The sequence below is a fragment of the Athene noctua genome, unplaced genomic scaffold, assembly GCF_965140245.1.
Source record: "Athene noctua unplaced genomic scaffold, bAthNoc1.hap1.1 HAP1_HAP1_scaffold_368, whole genome shotgun sequence".
Lineage (NCBI taxonomy): Eukaryota > Metazoa > Chordata > Aves > Strigiformes > Strigidae > Athene > Athene noctua.
The window spans coordinates 53,448-61,311 of NW_027437826.1; positions in this window are offsets into that span (position 1 = coordinate 53,448).

A 7,864-nucleotide genomic window follows, 5' to 3' on the forward strand; every position below is an offset into this window, starting at 1 on the left:
AGACAATTAACAGGCTACATCACCAAGGGCAAAAAATGATTTAGCAATCCAGAGTCTCACAAAAAAAGCGCCATCTTCTGGCAGGCATTCTTGAACGAGGGTTAGAAATTTTTATTTTCAAAGTTGATGTTGACCGTCCTTCCGGAGTTATTCGGGACTCCAGCTCGCAGACGTGGCAGAGCTCGTAAGAGAGCCTTAGGTAGTGTGCAGAACGAGCACGGCAAACAGGATCTTTCCCAGCTTCCTGACAGGTAAATAACTTCTTGGCTTCTGATATCACTAAGCATATCTTTCAAGATTTAATTGTTCTCATTGGGTCATCTGACAATGTATTCGCTTTTGCGTTGGAGATATTTTGAGAGAGATGTGTTACAGCTTAGCACAAAAAGCTGTCTCGGTAGGGGTGCTAGAATTGTAATTGTTTATTTGATCCTTTGTTTGTAGTACCTGTCCAGAAACCAAACCTGTAAATGAAAGAGACCATCCTCCTAAACGACGCTGTGTTGAAGCATCCAGGAACAAGCAGGATCAAGGATGTGGTACTGGGCCTGACGGTAGCAAATCATCAGGTTTTAGCGGGACGGGTCGTCACAAAAGGAGATATGAGACACCTTACCCTACCTGTCGTCGTCATCCACAGGTGGCGTGACCCATTTTAATCTCGGTTTATTCTCTTTTAAGAAGATAGATGCTCATCTGGGCAGTAGTAATTGAGTGTGGGCTTTTGGGGAATTCTGTCAATGACATTAACAGTTTATTCCTTCGGTGAATATTAGTAGATGGTTATTTTTGCTAGGATTTTATTTCCGTCAGTGAGAACGTATAGTTTGTAGGTATGCTTGTGATACCACAGAACGTACTTCTGCTATTTGTTCACTGGGTATAGTTGAGCAGATGAATGCATAATAACCATCAGTTGGAGTACTTGCAATACAGGCATCGCTTTCATGCCTTCTAAGCTCTTCTTACGACCAGCATTTATTTCAGCCCTGCTCAAAAATCCAAGCACAAGCTTTTAAACTTGCTTTTGACTCAGTATCGCTGCTATAGCAAGGAGCTTATATCAGATTTTTACTTTTTAAAAAATTTATCTAGTAAGATGTTTTAAGTGTCACTGAAAAATCTGTAGAGTCAGGTATGCGTGATGTCTGCCCCCTAGCAGGGCAGGTTTTCTGATCTGTGTTATATATGTAACTCTTAAAAAAGCTGAAGATAGGATTTCTAATCTTCAGCAGAGACAGCCTAGAGGTGATGTATATGCTATTTATGATTTTTAAAACATCAGTTCTTACCCAATAATACCACAAAGTGATTTAATCTCCAGTTCTTAAGATGGGTGTTTTAGTTTGGCCACAAGGTTGGGGTTTAATTTACGATTGATTGAGAGAGAGAGAGAGAGAGAGAGAGAGAGAGAGATTAAATCCTTCACTTTCAAAAAAAATACGGTCACTGAAATCCTGAAGTAAGATTCAGTGAACCAATCTTTAAAAAGAAAAACAATTGTAATTTTTTGTTGCCTTGCCGCTTTGCGTATCTCACCTGAAAATCTGTTCCTTGCCATGTTTTCCTCCTGTAACATAAAGCATGTGCCCTGTGAATTTCCAGGGACTGCATTTGAAATTGCGCCTGCCAGCTGATTGTGGCCTGGCATGTATCTGAATGCCTGAATATCTCCCCACTGAATGAATTTTGTTTTCTGACCTGAATTCACTTGGTTTTATTGATTGGCTGGACAATCTTGCTGCCGTTCCAGAAGAGTCCTCGAAGGAAAAGATCCAGGATCCTAGAGGAGGATGAGGAGGGTCACGTGGTCTGTCGGCGTGGAGACGTACTAAGTGGAAGATGTATAGAACATTCTTCAAAATTTATTAACTTTTCAGATAGATAAGTTCTTTTAGTGTAAGATGTGAGGGGGCTTTGCAAGGCTTTTCTTTCTGTCCTGACCTTTTGAGTTCGGGGGTGGGAATTGTTTTTCTTTTCTGTAGAACTTAAATTTTTCTTTTCTTTTTCCCTTCCCCCCCCCCTTCCCCCCCCAACAATATTAAATGAAGTTAATGAACATAGTAGAAGGGGATCCCTGTAAATGTGCCTCGAGAGCTGTCCAATAATATCTCTCAAACTAGATATTTACAGTTTGAAGCAGCACAGTCTAGAAGAGCTTCAGTGATAGTACTTAGTGTTTTTGTGGGTTTTATTTTTGTTTGCCTGGTTTTCTTAATAGCTGAGGAACATGCAACTTTTGTGACTGAGTTCTTTTTCTTTATAGATGAGGTCATTGCCATTTTGGGTGAAGGTAGTTTTGGAAGAGTAGTGGAATGCATTGATCGCAGAGCGTAAGTCTTGACTTAAATACGTGTAATTTTTCTTACTGATACTGTCACCGAGTGGGTCCCGAAGTGGGCGCCTTCGGATTGTGTCAGGTTTTACCTTTACTTCCTCATCTGCTGCTCTGTGTATTTCTGAAAGGCTGCCGCGGTTCCCAAACCTGGGTTGCTGCTCGTACAGCACCGGGAGGTGAGGGGTGTGCAGGACTGTGGTGGGCGAGGCGATGGGTGTGTCCTCTGCAGGTGCCCCCCAGCCTGGTAGAGGTCGGGGGCTGTTGTGGGGAGGGGCCTAGAGAATGTGGGCGAAGCTGCACCCCCCCAGGGGGCAGCCCTGGGGCCTGGACCACCCCAGGCCTGTATAATGAGTAAGGTCTCGGCCGTCATCTTGCTCACCTTCAGGGATCATCTGTGACGATGCAGGGCCATTGGGTTCCAGCAGTGAGCACCTTACAGGTCACAGATGGATTTTGTGCTTGATGGCGGTTTTGCTCTGTGCAAGATAGTATGAAACTGGATTGTCGCTCCAGTCGCTCTAGAAGGCATTTGACACCTCAGTTACATTTTCACTACCGAAATGACTGAGGGTGGCTTGTCATTTTTGACTAACAGTCGGGTTAGGCCATGGGATGTGGAAGCTCCTCCAGGATTAGCCCGGCGTACATAAATACAAAGGGGAGGTGAACGGGGCCTTTAAGAATAATACCGATATATAAGGTATCGAGTGTGTTTTCAAATGGTAAAGGTTTAGTTGGTTTTGGGCAGGGATGAACCTTGATTCTATTCAGTCTGTATGTACTTTAAAAATCCCTTTTCTGATGAGGTTGCCATTGTTATCAACAATGTATATGGTGACAATTACGGAATAGTCTTGGTTAAAACCACTCCTTGTTCTAATCACTGTTAAAACCTTGTCTTTTCAGGGCAGACAGACACGTAGCTGTGAAAATATTAAAAAATGATCCTCGGTACTCTGAAGCAGCTTATTTCGAAATACAGGTGCTACAAGACTTAAAAAAGTGGGATCCAAACAACACACAGTGAGTAGACAAGGGCGGCTGTACTTTGGTTTGGCTTTTAAGATTTCTGTGACGCCGCTTTCTGCACCGTATGACGTATGTATCTCGGCGCTCTACCACTTCTGTTGCAATTGATGGATTTTCCTGCTCTTGCAGCCACTGTGTCCAGATGTTGGAATGGTTTGAGTACCAAGGGCATGTCTGCATTGTTTTTGAGCTGCTGGGGCTCAGCACCTATGACTTTATTAAAGGGAATCGCTTCTTGCCATTTACGCTGGAGCACATCAGACAGATGGCTTATCAGATCTGCAAATCTGTGAACTGTAAGTAGGTTTCCTTTTTGCTTTATTTGTCACATTTTCTCCACAGAATTTGCTAACTGTGTGTGTTACCTTGCAGTTTTGCACCTGAACAAGTTGACACATACAGATCTGAAGCCAGAAAATATTTTACTTGTGAATTCTGACTACACAGAAGAGTATAACCCCAAACTGGTAAGTTGCTGTCCTCTTCCCCACCTCCCCCTCAGCTCTGCTCTGGGTTTACTTGCTCACTTGCACTCCCTTGTGTGTCGTTTCAGGAATGCGACGAACGGAGACTCAAGAATACGGACATCAAAGTTGCGGACTTTGGGAACGCAATGTATGATGACGAGGATCATAGCCGTTTGGTGTCTACAAGACCTTACAGAGCTCCTGAAGTGATCCTAGGTCAGTAGACATCTGTTCGGCTGCTCTTGAGCGTAGGACTTTCTGCCTGCTACGGAACTGCCACAGCTGTGTCGCCTGTCTCGAGCGCTTGAGCTGTGGAAGTGTTTGCAGTCTGATACACGTGTGAACCTTCTGCATCTTTTCACAGCGCTGGGGTGGTCACAGCCATGCGATGTTTGGAGCATAGGATGTATCCTCATAGAATACTACCTTGGATACGCGGTATTTTGGGTAGGTAACTGAAACTCCAAAGGATGCAGCATGTGCAATGCTCCTCAGCTTGGTCATCAGCTATGCTCCAGGGAGGTGGGGACTAAGGGGAATGGTCTGTGCCAGAAACGAAGCTGCATTTCTCTGGAATGCCAAGGTGAAGAGAACAGAAGCTGCAGGCACAAAGGAACTAACTTCCTCAGCAGAAGAGTGCTACAAGTTGCTTCCAGTAAACATTGTGGCAGCAGCTTGATCGGAAAGTCCACCCTGTGAACATTTGTAACGCACAAGCCACACCAGTAACAGATGAGCTTCCTCTATCACCATCGGCAAATACTACTCAAATACCTGAATTCTGTCATCTTGACAGTATGGCCGAAACTTACAAACAAAGAGGAGAAAGGATAAGGGAGGGACAAATAAGGGAAAAGAAACTTCATTGCACTGTAACTTCCTTCAGGGAACAGATGACTAGAGCCTCTCTTTTTTCCTTAATCTGAAATGAGTTGCAGGGTACAGTCAAGAATGAAGTGTGGTTCTTGATAATTTCCTCTTCACGACATACAAAAATGTCTCTCTCGCTTTCCTTCCAGACCAATAGCGACACACAACAACTGGCGATGATGGAGCGAGTACTGGGGCCTTTGCCAAGGCACATGATAGAGAAAACCAGGTAGTTACATCTTCTGCACCTGGACTGCTATAGTTTAAATATTTTCAGATTTGGCTTAATAGCACATGTTTTAAAAAGTTTAATAAACTCGGATGCACCTTGGGCTGTACTTAACAAGCTGGCCACCTTTGTGGAACAGTCCCAGATCAGTTCCCGAGAACAAACGTGCCGATAAACTTCTAGCGAGTCTTTGAATAACAAGCTCCGGTCTGTCTGTTTAAGGAAACGCAAGTATTTCCATCGTGCCCGGCTGAACTCAGATAAACACAGATGTGTTGGACTAAGTGTCGCAAGTTGGTGTAAGCCCCTAAAGGTAAGATGGCAGAGGGAAAAGGCACTTAGGGAGAGGAGCTTTAAGTACTATTCCAATTTTTAAATAACCGCCATGCTGTGTTGTGTTGTTTTCTTCCTGAAGGAACTCATGACCTCATATTCCAGAGGCGAATGCCGCCCTGCTGACAGAGGGCTGCACGGTACGGTTTACTCCCAGCAGCCGCCGCAGTCGGAGTCGTGCCGGCCGCAGAGTCTCCCTCCTGTCTCTGGGAGGCGCGGGAAGGCCGAGCTGGCGGCCGCGGGGATGGCGGGCGTCCTGGGTGGGTCGCTCGCCGGTGGAGGAGCCGGGCCGCACCCTGCAGCAACGGGGCGAGCGAGCGGAGCCGGCGTGCCGTGCGCGTAGGCTGTCGGAGCAAGTACCTCACATCGGCAGAAAAGGAGCGGTAGCTCCGAGCCATCGCTGGTCAGGTGGGAGCCGAGGGCCGCTGGGTTGCGGAGAGCACGCCCGTCCCTTGGGAGGCTTAACCGGCGGGTGCACAGCGCCCCGGTGCTCCTCCTGGCGCCCCGGTGCTCGTCCTGGCGCCCCGACGCCTCGGCAGGCAGTAGCCGGGGTGAGGGGCCGGGCCGCGGCTGGCGGCGGGCGGGTCCGCCGGCGCCTGCCTGAGGCCTCGCCAAACCAGGGGGCTGCCCAGGGAGGGCAGCACACGCAGAACAGAGTGGCCTCTAAAGCTGTTGATTTCCACAGAACTGCGGTTTATCGTCAGCCTTCCAAAGGCTGTTATTTGAAACTACTACTACGATAAAGGAAGTTTGATCCTGTGCTTGAATGCAGGTAGCTGTCTGTTGCAGGTACTGGCAGCTGTCAGAAGGTGGCTCCAAATCACACCTCCATTTAGGTACTGGCATGTGGCTTTTCTCTGTTAATCTCGGTCATTTATAAAATATATGCTTTGGAAAAGCTGAGATCGCTTACTATAGACCTTCATCCTAGGAAAGGGTGTTTTTTGCCCCAACCCTGGGGGAGTGTCAGCCCTGCGCAGCTGTGGGACATTCAACACCTAAAAGCCAAACTGACATGGGCGGCTCAGCTCAGCTCAGCTCAGGACTGCTCGGCTCGGTGAGCTCTACTCCACGAGGGACTGCCTGTGTGGTGAAGAAAATGGCGGCACTCCACGAGGGGCTGCCTGTGTGGTGAAGAAAATGGCGGCACTCCACGAGGGGCTGCCTGTGTGGTGAAGAAAATGGCGGCACTCCACGAGGGGCTGCCTGTGTGGTGAAGAAAATTGCAGCACTCCACGAGGGACTGAAAATTGAACATGAAAGCTCCTTCTGAGGTGGTGGCTGAAGGGCTGTGCCAGGCACCGGGCGGCAAGAGGGGTGGCCACGACTTGAAACTGCTGTGCGTGAGGTAGCAGTGAGCAGCAGAGGAAGGAAGCAAGGGTTGCAAGGGAGGGTTTTGTTTGGTTTTTTTTTCTTTGTTCTGTGGGTACAGAAGGCTGATCTGTACGCTTACTGGAAGAGCTGTGTTTAGTTTGTTTCTTTTACAGTGGGCATTTATGTTCTGTCCAGACTTTAAAGCACGACTACGAGCTAGCAGACGGTACTGCGAAACATCCAAAAATAAAAAAGGCATTCATCTCGTTGGAAACGTTCTTCATGCCGGTGGTTTCCAAAGGTGTCTTTGTCAGTCGTCTGCGGTCCTTGAAACCTCTGTTGATTTAAAGCTGACTGGGTACGTGTTTCGAGAGCCTCTAACAATTTTTCCAGGCAAGTACAGAGACAATTAACAGGCTACATCACCAAGGGCAAAAAATGATTTAGCAATCCAGAGTCTCACAAAAAAAGCGCCATCTTCTGGCAGGCATTCTTGAACGAGGGTTAGAAATTTTTATTTTCAAAGTTGATGTTGACCGTCTTCCGGAGTTCTTCGGGACTCCAGCTCGCAGACGTGGCAGAGCTCGTAAGAGAGCCTTAGGTAGTGTGCAGAACGAGCACGGCAAACAGGATCTTTCCCAGCTTCCTGACAGGTAAATAACTTCTTGGCTTCTGATATCACTAAGCATATCTTTCAAGATTTAATTGTTCTCATAGGGTCATCTGACAATGTATTCGCTTTTGCGTTGGAGATATTTTGAGAGAGATGTGTTACAGCTTAGCACAAAAAGCTGTCTCGGTAGGGGTGCTAGAATTGTAATTGTTTATTTGATCCTTTCTTTGTAGTACCTGTTCAGAAACCAAACCTGTAAATGAAAGAGACCATCCTCCTAAACGACGCTGTGTTGAAGCATCCAGGAACAAGCAGGATCAAGGATGTGGTACTGGGCCTGACGGTAGCAAATCATCAGGTTTTAGCGGGACGGGTCGTCACAAAAGGAGATATGAGACACCTTACCCTACCTGTCGTCGTCATCCACAGGTGGTGTGACCCATTTTAATCTCGGTTTATTCTCTTTTAAGAAGATAGATGCTCATCTGGGCAGTAGTAATTGAGTGTGGGAGTTTGGGGAATTCTGTCAATGACATTAACAGTTTATTCCTTCGGTGAATATTAGTAGATGGTTATTTTTGCTAGGATTTTATTTCCGTCAGTGAGAACGTATAGTTTGTAGGTATGCTTGTGATACCACAGAACGTACTTCTGCTATTTGTTCACTGGGT